Genomic DNA, 17,146 nt, shown 5'->3' on the forward strand with positions numbered 1-17,146 from the left:
ATTCTCCACAAATAGGATGGGAGTTCAGCAGCTAGACAGGCAAAAAGCTAAGGCTCCCCATATGGCCTCCTGGAGCTGGAAGCTTTAATGGGATGGTCTGTGTAACCTGCTCAGTGCAGTGCTGGCACATAGTAAGCGTTCAACAGATTTCAACATTGTCATTACTATTAGTTCAGTGAGGCAAGCAATGAGTTTGTCTCTAGGGATAAAAAAAATAATAGGGTGGATTTTCTAATTAAAAAGCTCAGTATTTTGGAGTTGTTACAGAGGGAAACAAATATAGAAACATTGTTATAAAACTACTTAAAAAGTACTACAATGCAGGTATAAAGTGAGTGCCCTGAAAAATAGGGAAAAGAAAAACTAGTTCTGCCAGAGGCAGGGCAGAGAAAATAATAATCGGGCTGAGTTTTGAAGATTGAGAGGAGCATCGTGTAAGGGCTGGCGGGTTTGAACTCCTATGACTAGCGTAGGTTCAGGATTAAGGGTTCTGTATACCATATAAACGTGTTAACCGATCTGAAAGTGACCAGGAGTCGGTAGAGGGGGTGACATCATCAGATTTAGGGGGAGGGTAACTCTCGAGGAGTGGGGAGAGAACGGACAGGAATGAGCCGAGGCAATGTTAAGAGTGCAGATGAAAGAAGGTGACGGCTTGTACTAAGGGAAGATGCAGACTAAGACGTCCACCCAGGAGGAATTTATGACATAGAATGAACTGAATTCAGCTGACTCCAAAACTAGGGGTGAGGAAGGGAAGGAGTCCTGGGTGCCTTAAAATCCGCAAGTTTTTGAGACCAGTGGCTGGTAATACCATGATTAGAACAGGGGCTATTGGCAAGGGAATAATGTGAGGCAGTTGGGAGGGGAAAGAAGGAGTTTCTATGGGGTGTTCGGTCTGCCTTATTTTAGCAGTTGCAACACTGACGCCGTTGAAGCTGTTAAAGTGGGCATCAGCGAGGGGGGGCGCAGCGCCTCTTTAAATACCTAAGACATTGATTCCTACAAAAACGAAGGAACAAAATCACAAAATCCTGCATATTGTTTCAGAGGCCGCACTTTGAGGCCCCGTCTATGATAGAGGATCCGTGGATCTCAGTTTAGGAATCCCTGAGGAAGCACAAGGAGACTTGGGGAAGAGGCTTACAAATATTTAATGGGTGAGAGCAAAGAGGAAACACTTACAAATATAACTATGGAATCAATTGTTAAGATAAGGTTTAGCAGCAAATATGACACAGTTGTTTCCACCATGCTTAATGACAGTATAATTTCCTAAAATTATCAACTCTCTTGCTGTTTGCTCATCCGTCTGTCTGACTTAGTCAACAACAATAACAATGGCAGGCACTGTTTAATGAGTACCTAACATGTGAAAGCTACCATGTTTGGCACTGGGGACACAAAGACAGACGAGTGCCCCGTTCTGTCCGCAGGTAGCTTACAGGCCGCTTGGGGGATATTTATGAGTAAACGAAATGAACAGCAGTGAAATAAGTGTTGGGAGAGAGGTGTGCAATAGGCGCTAAGAGAGAGATGGGGAAGAGCACCACACTGCACCTAAATTTTGGAATAAGGGGGTTAGGGAAAACTTGGAGGGGACAAATACGCTTTGTTCTGAAGGATTAATTAGATTTAGACTTGCAGCACTCCAATGTAACAAATAGCACAGCTGTCTGGACACCAAGCACTTCAGAAGGGCCTGAATGTAAAGTGGAAGAGATGGAGAAAGGCAGTGGGTGGAAATGAGACTGGACAGGTAAGCAGGGCTGGGACAGTCGTCCAAAATGCTCACGTGATTCCAAAGACAGGCACGTAACACTGTGTGATGAAGCCTGGTTCAACACAGCTTCATGGGGTTTAGGACAGGGATGAACGGGGGAACACAGACAATTAAAAGAAAAAACAAAAGGGATCCCCAGTGTGCAAGACGAACACAAACAGTCCAAGGATCATACAAGACATTTCAAGGAGTGTGGCCTTTATACCAAGGGTAGCGGAGGACCCTACAGCAGTCTTAAAAGAGGAGTACATAATCAGACTTTTATTTTATAAAATATAAATGTGGTGGCATTGCAGACACTGGATTAGAAGGGGACAAGAGGGGCCGGCCCCATGGCCGAGTGATTAAGTTCACACACTCCACTTCGGTGGTCCAGGCTTTCGCTGGTTTGGATCCTGGGCACGAACCTAGCATTTCAAAATGAATTTCTATTGGTCTGCCAAAGCCTTTTAATCTTAAATCTAAAGTGAAGCCAAGCTGTGAACTGAACTCATCATCTCCTTCTCCTTTTTTTTTTTTTCCAATTCGTTTTGAAATCTAGTATTCTAGACTTAAGATTTACCTCTTGGCAATCCGGAATTAAATTTCTGAGATTGCTGTAAATTACTTCCTCTCTTGGTTTCTCTTCCTCTTACTTACTTCCCTATTTTATTCTTTTTTTATTTTTCTGTAAGAAGAAGCCATTTGATTTATTTTAAAATTTTTATTTATTTACTTACTTATTTTATTGCAGAACATTGGATTATAACATTATATAGCTTTCAGATGTACATCATAATATATTTTGAATTCTATGTAGATTACATCATGTTCACCACCCAAAAACTAATTATAGTCCATCCCCTCACATGTGAGCCTAGTCACCCCTTTTGCCCTCCCCCCTCCCCCTATGGTAACCACCAATCCAATCTCCAATGCTATGTGTTTATTTGTCATTGTTTTTATCATCTACTTATGAGTGAGATCATACGGTATTTACTTTCTCCCTCTGACTTATTTCACTTCGCATAATACTCTCAAGGTCCATCCATGTTGTCACAAATGGCCGGATTTCATCAATTCTTATGGCTGAGTACTATTCCATTATGTGTATATACCACATCTTCTTTAGCCGTTTGTCCTTTGATGGGCACCTAGGTTGCTTCCAAGTCTTGGCTATAGTGAATAATGCTGAATGAACAGAGGGGGTGCAAGCATCTTTATGTCTTTGTGTTTTCAAGTTCTTTGGATAAATACCCAGCAGTGAAATAGCTGGATCATATGGTAGATCTATTCTTAATTTTCTGAGGATACGCCATACTGTTTTCCATAGTGGCTGCACCAGTTTGCACTCCCACCAGCAGTGAACTAGGGTGCCCTTCTCTCCACACCCTCTCCAACACTTGTTGTTTCCTGTCTTGTTAATTATAGCCATTCTGACTAGAGTGAGGTGATACCTCATTGTAGTTTTGATTTGCATTTCCCTGAGAGCTAATGATGTTGAGCATCTTTTCATATGCCTGGTGGCCAGCCATATATCTTCTTTGGAGAAATCTCTGTTCAGATCTTTTGCCCATTTTTTTAATTGGGCTGTTGTTTTCTTTGTTGTTGAGATGTATCAGTTCTTTGTACATTTTGGATATTAACCCCTTATCTGATATAGGGTTTGCAAATATCTTCTCCCAATTGTTAGGTTGTCTTTTCATCTTGTTGATGGTTTCCTTTACTGTGCAGAAGATTTTTAGTTTGATGTAGTCTCATTTATTCATTTTTTTTCTGTTGTTTCCCTTGCCCGGTCAGACATGGGACTTGAAAATATGCTGCTTAGACTGATGTCAAAGAGAGGACTGCCTAGGTTTTCTTCTAGAAGTTTCATGGTTTCGGGTCTTACATTCAAGTCTTTAATCCAATTTGAGTTGATTTTTGTGCATGGTGTAAGGGAATGGTCTACTTTCATTCTTTTGCATGTGGCTGTCCAGTTTTCCCAACACCATTTATTGAAGACTCTCCTTTCTCCATTGTATGTTCTTGGCTCTCTTGTTGAATATTAGCTGTCCATAAATGTGTGGGTTTATTCCTAGGCTCTCGATTCTGTTCCATTGATCTGTGTGTCTGTCTTTGTGCCAGTACCATGCTGTTTTGGTTATTATAGTTTTGTATTATACTTTGAAATCAGGGAGTGTGATACCTCCAGCTTTGTTCTTTTTTCTCGGGAATCCTTTAGCTGTTCGGGGTCTTTTGTTTTCCATGTAAATTTTAGGATTCTTTGTTCTATTTCTGTGAAAAATGTTGTTAGAACTTTGATAGGGATTGTGTTGAATCTGTAGATTGCTTTAGAAAGTGTAGACATTTTAACGATGTTAATTCTTCCAATCCAAGAGCACGGAATATCTTTCCATTTCTTTGTGTCTTCTTCAATTTCTTTCAACAATGTTTTATAGTTTTCTGTGTACAGATCTTTCACCTCTTTGGTTAGGTTTATTCCCAGGTATTTTACTCTTTTTGTTGCAATTGTAAATGGGATTGTATTTTTAATTTCTCTTTCTGCTACTTCATTGTTAGTGTATAGAAACGTAACTGATTTTAGTATGTTGATTTTGTATCCTGAGACTTATTGTATTCATTTATTATTTCTAAAAGTTTTTTAATGGATTCTTTAGTTTTCTCCATACAAAATCATGTCATCTGCAAATAGTGACAGTTTCACTTCTTCTTTTCCAATGTGGATCCCTTTTATTTCTTTTTCTTACCTGATTGCTCTAAGACTTCCAATACTATGTTAAATAAGAGTGGGGAAAGCGGGCATCCTTGTCAGGTTCCTGTTCTTAGATGAATAGCTTTCAGTTTTTCTCCAATGAGAATATTTGCTGTGGGTTTGTCATATATGGCCTTTATTATGTTGAGGTACTTTCCTTCTATTCTCATTCTATTCACAGTTTTTATCATAAATGGCTGTTGGATCTTGTCAAATGCTTTCTCTGCATCTATTGAGATGATCATGTGATTTTTATTCTTCATTTTGTTAATGTGGTGCATCACCTTGATAGATTTGCTGATGTTGAACCATCCCTGCATCCCTGGAATGAAACCCACTTGATCATGATGTATGATCTTTTTAATGTATTGTTGTATTTGATTTGCTAGTATTTTGTTGAGGATTTTTGCATCGATGTTCATTAGTGATATTGGCCTGTAATTTTCTTTTTTTGTGTTGTCCTTGTCCGGTTTTGGTATCCTATTTCATTCTTAATATTTTGTTGTTTTAGTTGTATGCTAAAATATCTCATCACAACTTAGCTTTTCCACCAGAAGAACTGTGGAACATCTGAATATCTGAAACTTGTCTCCTATCAGAATCTTCTAGATTTCTTTTTTTTCTCCCCAAATCCCCCCAGTACATAGCTGTATATTTTAGATGTAGGTCCTTGTAGTTGTGGCATGTGAGATGACCCTCAGCATGGCCTAACGAGCGGTGCCATGTCTGCGCCCAGGATCTGAACCGGCGAAACCTTGGGCCACTGGAGGCGGAGCAAGGGAACTTAAACACTTGGCCATGAGGCCAGCCCCTGAATCTTCCAGATTTCTAAAATTAACTAGTTACACTCAGAAATGTTGCAGAAATAAGTGTAATTCTCACATATAGCTACCTAGTAACTTTTTTCAGCAGAGACATTGAGCATTATAGTCAATTACCATTTCATTTTCTTTAAAGAAGCTTCTTTATTTCTTAAAGGGAATGTATGTCTTCATCATATAATTCAACTTTGCATAGCTATTTCATATTTAATTTTCAAATATGACTCAGAGGTACGTCACTTATAAAAACAGTAAAATACGGGCTGGCCCCCTGGCTCAGTGGTTAAGTCCCGGCTCTCCACTTCGGGTGGTTCAGATCCTGGGCGTGGACATGGCACCGCTCCTCTGGCCATGCTTAGGCGGCATCCCACATGCCACAACTAGAAAGACACAACTAAAAATACACAGCTATGTACCAGGGGCCTTTGGGGAGGAAAAGGAAAATAAAATCTTCAAAAAAAGCCCCCAAAACCAAAAAAACCCCAGTAAAATAAAAACAACAGAGAAGATCAGGGCTCTGAGAAGTAAAACAGTAGCAGGGCTGAGGCCAAAGAAATGCAGAACTCCCGTCTCAGAGCCATGTTCCCAAAGCGGACTGGCCTGCTGTGCAGGAGCGTGCTCTCTCTCTGCGCGCCCACCGGCCCCCGAGAGCCCCCGCATCGCGCTCCCTGCCACGCCGGGCTCCCTGCGCCTCGCTGGGCCACCCCGCACAGTCACCGCGCCTGGCCCAAAGCATCGGCTCCCAGGGGTTGCAAACCACGGCCGCCGCCAAAGATGCCGTTCTGCAGGCACAGGAACCCGACCCCGGAACCTCGCCCAGGCCGGGGACCCACGCCCCCGCGGCCCCCTCCCCTCCCCTCCGCCCGCCTCGCCCCTCTGGCCCGCCTCGAGCCTCCCCTCCTCCCCTTCCTTCCCCTCCTCCCGCCCTTTCTTCCCACCCCTCCCCCCTCCCGTCCCCTCCCCCCTCCCCTCTCCTTCCCTCCTCCCCTCCCCCTCCCTCCCCTCCCCCCTCTTCCCCTCCCCCCTCCCCTCTCTTTCCCTCCTCCCCTCCTCTCCTCTCCCCTCAGCCCCTCCGCTTCCCTCGCCCCGCCCCTCTCCCCGCCCCTTCCCTCTCGCCTCGCCCCGCCCCTCTCGCCCCGCCCCCTCCCTTCGCCTCGCCCCACCCCTTCCCCATGCCCCGCCCCTCGCCCCGCCCTTCCCTGCCCCTCGCCCCGCCCCGCCCCCTCGGGCGCTCCGTAGCCGTGACGTGCGCGGGCCCGGGGGCTCTGCGGGGCGCCGGCCGGCCGGCGGAGAAGGACCCGTCGTCGGTCCGAGCAGGAAGCGAGCCCAGCCTGGTCTCCGCCGCCCGCCTTGTGGGTCGTCGCCCTCTTCGCTCTCCCTCGCACCCTCCTGCCCGCCCTCCGGTCTCACCGGCCACAGGTAGCCCGCCGCCGCGCACCTGCCTTCGCGGCCGCCCGGTGAGTGCCGGAGCCCCGCGGCGGGCGTCGGCGCCGGGCCTCGTCCCGCGCGCCCTGCTCGGGCCGCTCGGCCGCCGGGACGCGCGGGCGGGGCGGCAGGTGAGCGGCGGCGCGGGGAGCGCTCCGTCGGCGCCGGTCGACGCCGGGTGCCCGTGTGCGTGCGCCGGCTCCGGGCGGAGCGGAGCCCCGGCGTCCGGCCGGGCTGTCCCTTCGCGGGCTGGCGGGGACCCAGTGCGGGAGCGGGCCGCTTGCTCCGGGGGGTCGGTCCGCTGCCGCCCTGGCAGTTGGGCCGGGTCCGGGACCGGGTCGGGGCTGTCTGAAGCTGCATTTGTACTCTAGCTGGTCGGAGTGTGCTGATTTATATACCTGCTCCTAACCAACAGCTTTTATATTTTTTAATTCCCAAAAACTCTTTAGAATTAAAATTAAAATGCTCAGACTCTAGGATTGTAACTTGGAAATAATTTGATATGGTTATTACGAGAACATCCATGTCAGAAATACTTGCATATAATTTCAGAAAGCATATTACATTTTATCTGGCGTAAAGGGTATGGTGAAGGAATGCTTAAATCCTAATCTACAGATAATAGGAACTAGGACTGCTCCAACTTTAGTAGAATTTAATAGACTGCTGTAGGTGCTAAATAAAAGTTTCATTCGCTGTTTTGCTTTGGTGGTGTAGGTGTATATCTGAATAAGTCAGAGCTTGAGAGTTTTAAAAATTAATATTCTTAAGACTTAGCTGATACTATTAACACCGTAAAATGTGAATCTTGAACTTGGGCTGATAGTGGTCAGGGTACAAAGGTTGGCTGCAAAATGGCGTTTCTGTACAAATTAACTAAACTTCACAGATGTCTTGGGTTGTGATTTTCCAACTGGAAAGAAATTGTTTAGTGAAGAAATTACTTTGGTGTCTTTTACCATTAATTTTAGAAACACCACAGATTGGACTATAGCCAGATCTTGAAACAATGCAACTGTTCAAAATAACTCATTGACTTTTAAATGTCCACCTCATTTGGAGTATTTTCAGTTGGGCAGGCGTTACATGCAGTGGTGAACAGAAGTCCTTTTAGTTGTAGGCAGATTTGCCCGTTGCGTTTGTATGTTCTGTGTGACATGCTATTGTTCTCCCAGCTTTTTGTTTTCAAAAACTGATTTTAAAAGGCAGTAACAGAAGTGATGAGCAACTTTAAGAAAAGATTATCGTGATTAAAAGCTAGAAATTTGTAATATGTAAAACTACATGTAATATACATATATTCTTTATTAGTGCCTAGAAACACGAGCAAAAAAATGTAATGAGCTATTGCAATATTTAATGTAAATTAATGCAAGATAATAAAAACAGAGATCATAAATCGTAACCCGTGGAGCTTATCTGAAGTAGATTTTTTCCCTCTGTTTGTGTTTATGTGATCAAGTTTTAAAATAACAGTGGCCAGGAAATCTGAGAGAGGCTGAGGGCTCTTTTCTCATCCTGTTGTGACTTTGCCTGGAGACTGTGGTGTGTCGTGTAGCCCATTGTTTAGATAACTGGGCTGTCTCTAGGTTCTAAAATACAGCTTTCTTTAGAATGTTTAAAAATTTTGACCATGTGAGGTTTGAATAAATATGAGCACCCCAAACATTTTTCTAAAAAATTAACTAATTTTCACTGTCTGTTGATTATTGAAGTTCCATCTTTGATATGTAAAATGTCAGTTTTAAAAAGGTTTCTAACCTCTGTGAAATTTTCCTTTCTATATATTAAAACATCTTGAGTAAAAGATTGAAAAAAGTATTAAAGCTTTAATAAATCTCATACAGGTTAGTTGTGACCCCCCATAATGAGATACTTTGTAATAATTTGTGAGTTGGCCCTTTAGTAGTACAAGGTTGTCACCCATTGTTAGGCATCTACTGTAATCGGAACAGTAACTGAGGGACTTGATTGACAGACTATTATCAAAGCTGGTGGTCTTGTCTTTTTACACATAAGGAATTTTAGGCTCAGAGGATTACATATATGCTCAAGGTCGTGTAGCTCCAGAGGGACAAAGTCTGGATTCACACCCAAGTCTTTTGACCGGACGTGAAACCAGCCGTTCATTTAGTAGACTGTTCAGGTAAGCCTGCAGAACTGGTATTGTGTTAAAGAATGTAACTGGAGATTTGAAGAAGGTGCACAGGAGTGAGGATGAAATAGGCCATGAATGTGGTTCTGGAACTAATTTTGAATTCTGTGTCTATTTTCATTCTTAAGTTAACAGCCTTGAACGGTGATATGATGTTGCTTTATGATTTCTGGTGAAAATTCTAGAATATTATACATACTGTGCACTTTTTTATTTTGATAGCTTTATAGGAACTAAAATTAGGCTGTAACACTAGTTTTCATTGTAGCTAAAATGTTAGTATAGAATTTTAAAATTTCCCTCAAATGAGATAGGTTGTTGCCCATAAATTCACTAGCTGTCTTTCAAATATTACATAATTAATGCCGAAATCCTAGCAGGGGGGAAGTCGTTTTTAGATTCTGATTAAATTGTCATTTGTACTTTTAGGACAATTTTTTTTTATGGCCTATGTTTATTTCAGGAATGTCCCTTGAGCTGTAATAGATATAAGCGACAAAATGAGCACACAAAGTCCATCTTTTGTAACAAACTAGGAGTCATTTCAGCAGTAGAGTGTAGTTGGGGTAAAGGAGCAGGAGGATAGGAAGGCTGAGTTGGGTGACTGCTTTTACAGGTGTTTCGTTATTTGGTGTGAAATATTAGGAATTTTGCACCTCAAGGATACTCAGGGGCCAGCGGTGTGGCCGAGTGGTTAAGTTCTCGAGCTCCATTTCTGCATCCCAGGGTTTCGCTGGTTCGGATCCTGGGTGTGGACCTAGCACCACTCATCAAGCCATGCTGAGGCTCCATCTCACATGCCACGACTAGAAGAACCTACAACTAGAATATACAACTACGTACTCGGGGGCTTTGGGAAGAAGAAGGAAAAAAAAATGGGGCTGGCCCGGTGGTGCAGTGTTTAAGTGTGCATGTTCCACTTCAGCAGCCCAGGGTTCCCTGGTTTGGATCCCGGGTGCGGACATGGCACTGCTTGGCACGCCATGCTGTGGTAGGCGTCGCACATATAAAGAAGAGGAAGATGGGCATGGTCGTTAGCTCAGGGCTGGTCTTCCTCAGCAAAAAGAGGAGGATTGGTGGCAGATGTTAGCTCAGGGCTAATCTTCCCCCCCACCCCCCAAAAAAGGATACTCATATTCAACTGTAAATACAAAACCATCATCCAAGGGCTTAATGTAAATTATTAATGGATGATCTGTAACACGTCTGCTTTTGTGTGTATGTGTAGATAATCAAGAACTAACTAAAGTTAAATAAGCTTACATTGTAATTTTGAGGCATTATATAATGTTCAGAGGAACAAGGATGTTTTGCATTTAAAGCAGTTATACTTTTCTATGACATTTAGTGTACTGTTAATAATCTTAAAATATAAGTATTGGAATATCTTTTTATTTACAGTTTTCAAAAATAAACTTTTTTTGTTATTGAGTAGTATAAGAATGACATAATGGTTTGAGAAATGGCCAGAAGTCGCCCAGCAGTTCTCCCTGTGAGTACTGAAGCATAGGAAAGAAAACTGGAGGAACAACTCTGGCATCTTTAGAAGTCTTGCTAGTGCTGAAGAGAGGGGAAGTCCTTTTCTGTGCAGAAAGACTGTCTCTGGTGAAACCAGATACTCAAGCACATTCCTTGGGTGATATTCACAGAGGTGAATATTCCCGTCCGCCTGAGTAATGTGCACAAAGGCAGGCGGTGCTCCTGGCAAGGCCACAGGCATCTTTAATGAATGTGGCGTCACTTGTTTTTTTTGTTTGAAAGTAATCTGTTGTTTGACCTTTACAAGTAATGGATTGCATACAGCCGAATTTTAAAATTTCCGTGATATGTGGATGGGCATCTTTTTCAGTAGTATTTACTGAGGGCCTCCTGTGTTTGAAATATGACCAAGGTGGGAAGTGCTTCTTCCCTGTTCTGGCAGATCTTTGGATCTAGGAAATAGGAAGAGTGACCGAGATGTAAAGAGAAAGATAAATTGAAACATCCATTTAAAATCTGAAGATGTTTATGTCAAAAGTTAACACCTTGCATTTGTATGGCGATTGTTTTGGAAATCATTTTATGTACATTTGGTCCTTAAAAATACTTGATGAAGTAGATGTGATACTTATTCCTATTCCGCAGATGAGAAAATGGAGACCAAAAAATTAAGTATCTTGTTCAAGGTCACCTATGTGGCTTCTTAGAAGCAGAGTTGAGAACAGAACTTCTACTGTATTCCTGCAGTAGGCCCGCCCCCCCACTTCTCTCTCTCTTAGACGTTAGGGTAAACCTCTTAGCCGTGACTTATTTCATTTTATGGCTTTAATTCAGATGGTTAAGGAAGTTCTGAAAAGTCAGGGTCACTAAAGTGATAATTGTTAAATAGCTACAAGTTTTTTTTTTAACATAAGGTAGAAGATGAGCATGATATTATTATGGAACTTGAAGATATTTAATAGATTAATGGAACTGAGGTTGGTAATTAACTTTTCTAGTTGGAGAGTTTTTAAAGAAAAGCCAACAATTAGTTAAAAAAGAAAGGAGAAAAATATTCTGGGGGACTTCTGAAAGTAACTTGTAGTACTTGACACATTGGTGTTGGTCTGATGATTGTCCCTGTTTTGTGGAGGCTCGCCAATGAGCTGAGTTGTGTCTGTGCTGACACCTTTATGCCTCCATTCCTTTAACAATTACTGAGTGTCTGCCATGGGCTAGGCACAGGTCTAGGTGCTGATGATTCAGTGATAAATGAAGACCAAGTCTCTGTACTGATATTTTATTGTTGTTTTGAATTAAGTTAATTATAGACTCCTCATACTAGTATGTAATCAACAGGGCTGACCCTAAAGTTGGGAAATAATTGTCAAAGCGGCAATTTGAGGGCCACTAAAAGACTCATTTGCTGCAAACTGTTCTACCCCTGGCCTTCAGTCCACTGATGTACAGCACCGTTAACCAGTCTGCTCCTGATAAATAAGAGGATGTTCCATCTTTATCACAGTCTCAGGAAGCACGGCTGAGAGAAAATGAGTGGGACCTGGGACTGGTGTGTTGAATTTTGTAAGAGAGGTGGTTGGCAAAGTATAATTTTAGTATCAGTTATTGTTTATTGAGCTCTTGCCCTGTGTCAGGTACTATGTCAAGTGAGTACTTTACATCAGCTCAGTTAACCGCGAGGTCCCTTTGGTGCACTTGATATTATGACCTACCTTTCACAGATTAGGAACCTGAGGCACGGAGATGTTAAATTTGCTCAAGCTCACAGCCAGCACGTGGTGGAGCTGGAATTTGGATTCCTTATAGTACTTAGCATGGAGTAGGTACTTATGTGCAATACATACAGACCTGTGACTCCACCAGTACATGATGGCACACCATGGAGAAGGAAGGTCTTGCTGAGTGAGCAATGGGGGGAGGGAAGAGTCTAGAGAGCTTGTTGGGTGAATGGTGGGGGCTGGGGGGAGGGAAGGGAGGAGAGGGTTATTGCTTGCCTAATTGCTTGGCCCTCAGGCTTAGTCCTGCTTGTGCATGTACTTGTTTGCCTGCTCCTGGGTGAGAGGACAGGTGACCTGAGGCCATCCTGGTTTGACCACTCATTACCTTGGTCACATTACTTAGTTTCTCCGGGCCTGCTTTCTCATCTGTAAAATGGAGGCAACAGTATTTCCTACCTGGTGTGGCTCTTGTGAAGACTCAGTCAGATAAGACTTGTAAAGCACGTATCACACTGGTGCATAATTAGTGTGCATTATTATTATTACTATGTTGGTCTTTTTTTTTGGGGGGGGGGACATGTTTAATGTGGAATGTTCATCCAAAAGGAAAAAAGCAATGTATTGGAGATTTGGGCGGAATCTTGAAGTTGCCGGTTTTAAGTAGTTCTGAAATGTAGGTGTGCATCAGAATTATCTGGGGAACTAATAAAAACACCTGTCAGGGGCCTGGGCGGTAGCATTTTAAGAAGCTTCTCGGTTGAGTTGCACACCAAAATTTGAGAACCGCTGACTTAAACCTTTTCTTTATCCTGTGCTTAGGGAGGGTTTCAACGATAACAAAAAATTGCTTTGAGCGGCTGGTCCTGTGGCCGAGTGGTTAAGTTCACGCGCTCCGTTATGGCCACCCAGGGTTTCTCTGGTTCGGATCCCGGGGAACATGGTGCCACTCATCAGGCCATGTTGAGGCGGTGTCCCACATACTACAACTAGAAGGACCCACAACTAAAGTATACAGCTATTTACTGGGGGGATTTGGGGAGAAAAAGCAGAAAGAAAAAAAAAAGATTGGCACCTGAGCTAACAACTGTTGCCAATCTTAAAAAAAAAATGATAAAAAAAAATTGCTTTGATTAATCAGGCAGTGTATAGTAGAGGGAAGTGAAATATCAGTTACCAGAATCTCTGCATTAATTTTTTTCTTTTAAGCTTATTTGAGTGAGGCTTATAGCATTTATCTTGAGAGGTCAATACAGTGTTAAATTTCACACCTAAGTTTAATTGTAATGAGTATTTCAGCCTGTTAACTAGCTTCATTTGGAAGTGAGCTAGTTATGTTTAATTTTTAAACAGTTATACAAACAGCAATATTACATAAATGATGCTCATGTATATCTTTTATTTGTTTATTTTTGGTGAGGAAGATTGTCCCTGAGCTAACGTCTGTGCCAGTCTTCCTCTATTTTGTATGTGGGACGCCACCACAGCATGGCTTAATGAGCAGTTTGTAGGTCCACACCCAGGATCCGAACCTGCGAACCCCCGGGCTGCCGAAGCAGAGTGTACAAATTTAACCACTATGCCACCACACTGGCCCCAATGCCTGTATAGATCTTAAGGACTTTTTAAACTGGATTTTTAAACTGGATTTTTTTTTAGATAATGTAGTGTTTTTGAATAACCAGACTTGGTATTGTTAGCTGCATCAGGCAAGGTCCCAGAGGAAAGAGATTTCATCCTGGATGGTGCAGATGAAGAGACTACAAAGGTTAGGGGACAAACAAGGGTGTGAAGCAGCCAGGGAATAGCAGCGGCAAGAAGCCCTTGGTTCTCCAGAGGTTACCAGAGCAGAGAGCCGGCTTTGTGAAGGAGCGCCCAGGGGAGCTGTGACTTTGAGACAGGCGGGCAGGGAGGGCAGCTTCCTGACCTCTCCTCCCTCTGTCTTCAGGTCTCAGCCAGTGACTTCTATTGCTGGAACCCACCTGGGAGCCTAGGTGATGATCTCTGCCGGCTCATCCTCCTAGGCAGGAACAGAGCGGAGGGGGTTGGGGGTGCCGTGGGGCAGGTGGAGAATAACTAGAGCATTGATTAGAACCTTTGGGAATTTGTAGCATTTCCTTGGTGCATTTTAAAGGGCTTTTAGCATTGTGATACATCTGCAAAATGCTTGAGACTACTTGTCTTTTACATGCTTTTAGAAAGTAGTTGATTCCCGTTCTCATTTAATCGAACACGTTTGGTGACCCCCGTGACCCAGTGAGAACCATGATCTAGATCTTAACATAAAGTGCTTTCATTAATAGATTGTTATGCCTTAGCAAGGTTTTCTGACATTTTCTTCATTAGGTAGTCTTGTTTTGATAGAATAAATGTTTTTCATTAAAGATTTTTTTAACGACTAAGTTTAAACAATTTTGGCAAGGAAAGTCCTTTGCCTTCTGAAATTTATACATCCTGCTCACCTGGACTCTTGAGGGCAAAAACACCAGAACACAGGCTTGGTGTAGTAGCAATTCATAGAAGTTAAGAAAGAATTTTTCATCTTCCTTTTAAAAACACATTAAGTTTCTGTATAAATCTGTCCCAGTATGCTGTTATTTACCTGTTTTCTGCTAATGCCAGTTTTACTGGGTAATCTGAATTTTCGCTAAAAGTCTCTTTATTTTGGACAGATTCCTGAGGATTACTAAAGAAAGGTGTTTCTCTCTTTATAGAAATGGTATGAAGGCCCTAGTATATGAGCAGTACTCCCACTAAAACAATTAGATTGTAGTTTATATTTTCTTGTTTCTCTTGAGGGTTCTGGGGAAAAAGTAGTATAAGATTCTTTTATTAAGCTTCTGCTGCAGATTAAGCTGGACAGTCTTGTTCACAGCTCCCAGAAAAGGAAGAACCATATTGCCTAGGGCTGAGCAATTAAGTATCAAATACCTGACTATGAGACTTTCACATACAAAGAAAGGATACTTCTGGGTGTAAATGTTATTACTGAGTAGTCTTTTTTTTTTTTTTTTTTTTTTTAACAAATTCATTTCTCAGTTTGTCTTTAAAAGAGTATGGTGAAAAAAGAAATAGATTTGGAGTGAACCAAATAGCACTTGTGCTTGGGAATCATACATTTAGATAGTTTCTCTGTTAAGTGGGTTTTTTTTTAAAGGAGCCATTTCAGACTCTTGTGAGATCTAAAAACGTATTGTTTCTTTTGATTTGACACTTTTGGGATTAGCATCCCACAGGGGAGAATTGAGGCTGTTGGTTTTTCCATGTTCTGTTCTTTGAATTTCTCTGATTTTAGGATTGAGTTATTCCAGAGAGAACTTTTTTCTGGTTCTTTGTTATTTTTTTCCTAAAATTAGATGAAACAGCTGTGTTTTGGTTTGTGGGCATGATTTGCTGTTTGTTACCCTCTTGGTATTTTGGGAAAGAACAAAGTATGCATGTGTCTGTTTTCTGAAGAGGAATGTATTCATTTCTCTGCTTTTCCCGTCCATCATTGTTGATTTGAAGATGAGAATAGCAAGATGATTTATGTATTTGTTGTTCTTTTGCTTGAGGTTTCAGACAAAACTATGGCTTGTGTTGGCCATTGAGGTGAGGGAGAAAACAGATGAGTATAAATATAAAACTAGTCACCATGTATCAATGGCTGATTGAGGAGGTTTATATGAGTTTGAGAAAGATTTTCTGTTTGGTGTGGTGGGGAGGGGAGAGCAAGAGGGGATCGAATTGATGAGGATCAAAGCTGCCCCAGGGAGAAAAGCCTGGCCTACATACCGATCTGTGTCATCCTCTGAGAAGCGTAGGACATCCTGACCTGATTCAACCTGATTCACATCCAAAGTTATATGAGCACCTGATAACCAGACCCCACCTGCACTGATACCATTTTAATGAATTTTTACATGATCTTTCCTTTATCTTATAGAGAAATAACTCACATACTTATGTCTTATAAATTTAGCCCAACCCTCAACTCATTGCAGCTCTTACTGCCCCTGGGTCCTGTCCCCATGCTGCAGCTCTTCACTGCCCGTGGGTCCTGTCCCCATGCTGCAGCCCTTACTGCCCCTGGGTCCTGTCCCCATGCCTGCAGCTCTTCACTGCCCGTGGGTCCTGTCCCCATGCTGCAGCCCTTACTGCCCCTGGGTCCTGTCCCCATGCTGCAGCTCTTACTGCCCCTGGGTCCTGTCCCCATGCTACTCCATCCTATTCTCTGAATAGAGGAGCACTACTGCCAGACCTTGAGAGTCCAGGAAATCTTTCTTTCGACTCCTCGGCTCCCCGAGCCTGCATCAGGACGAGTTAGAATGTATGGCCAGATTTCACTACACTTGTTTTAGAAACCAGAAAAAGAAAATTTATTTCAGTCAGAATTTTGTTTTTCATAGGGATACAACTACTGATAAGTTTGCTTTTTGAAGGGGAGGTGGAGCATAAATTAGGAATTTATAAACCTGTTGTTTAATTTCATGATTTTAGTGAGTTATTAGCGAAAATGGAGGTAGCCTGACAGCTGTATACAGAAATGTTAGTGTGTCAGAGAATGGGGTGTTATTAGAGGCGTGCTTCTGGAAGTGGTCCAGGATCTTGTGGACTTTGGTCCTGTTTTCGAGGATTCTCCTGTTTGGCTTACAACACTGGCATAGATTAGTGTTTTCAGAACATAGAGACAGCTGAGTAGGTCAGGATGATTACACAGTGAAAGGTTTCTGTCATGGGTTGGGAGGTGGCAGTATGTTATAATGATGGGTTGAATGAGTGATCTAAAATGATCCTGGGACAGTACAATTCTAATAATTCTTGAGGGCCAATGATACGCCACCTCTTTGAGTGTTTTGTAGTCATTTTCATATTTGATTCTAATGGCCCTTGGGGTGGCTCTTCTTATCCCATTTGACAGCTGAGCGAGCTGAGGTCTAAGTACCTTGTTAAAGTGATACAGGTAGTGAGGGGCAGAGCTAAGAGATGTCTTCAGGTGGTCTGGCCCCAGAGCCTCTACCCCATTTAGAATTCCCCGTTACCTTTTTCTGTGTG

At 42.7% G+C, this 17,146-nt stretch overlaps 1 protein-coding gene across 17 annotated transcripts in view; it reads left to right on the plus strand.

Annotated features, from left to right (window-relative positions):
• The first annotated feature begins 6,524 nt into the window (after positions 1-6,524).
• MYO6 (myosin VI) overlaps positions 6,525-17,146 on the plus strand; it is a 153,822-nt gene continuing 143,200 nt past the window's right edge. For 5 of the 17 annotated variants that reach the window (XM_023650669.2, XM_070225159.1, XM_070225160.1 and 2 more), the window contains exon 1: positions 6,525-6,795. The gene's annotated coding sequence lies outside the window, so the exon portion shown is untranslated. Of the gene's footprint in view, positions 6,895-17,146 lie in introns of all 17 variants that reach the window. The other 12 variants (XR_011422556.1, XR_011422559.1, XM_070225155.1 and 9 more) reach the window with 5 other exon arrangements.

This window comes from Equus caballus, chromosome 10 (assembly GCF_041296265.1).
Source record: "Equus caballus isolate H_3958 breed thoroughbred chromosome 10, TB-T2T, whole genome shotgun sequence".
Lineage (NCBI taxonomy): Eukaryota > Metazoa > Chordata > Mammalia > Perissodactyla > Equidae > Equus > Equus caballus.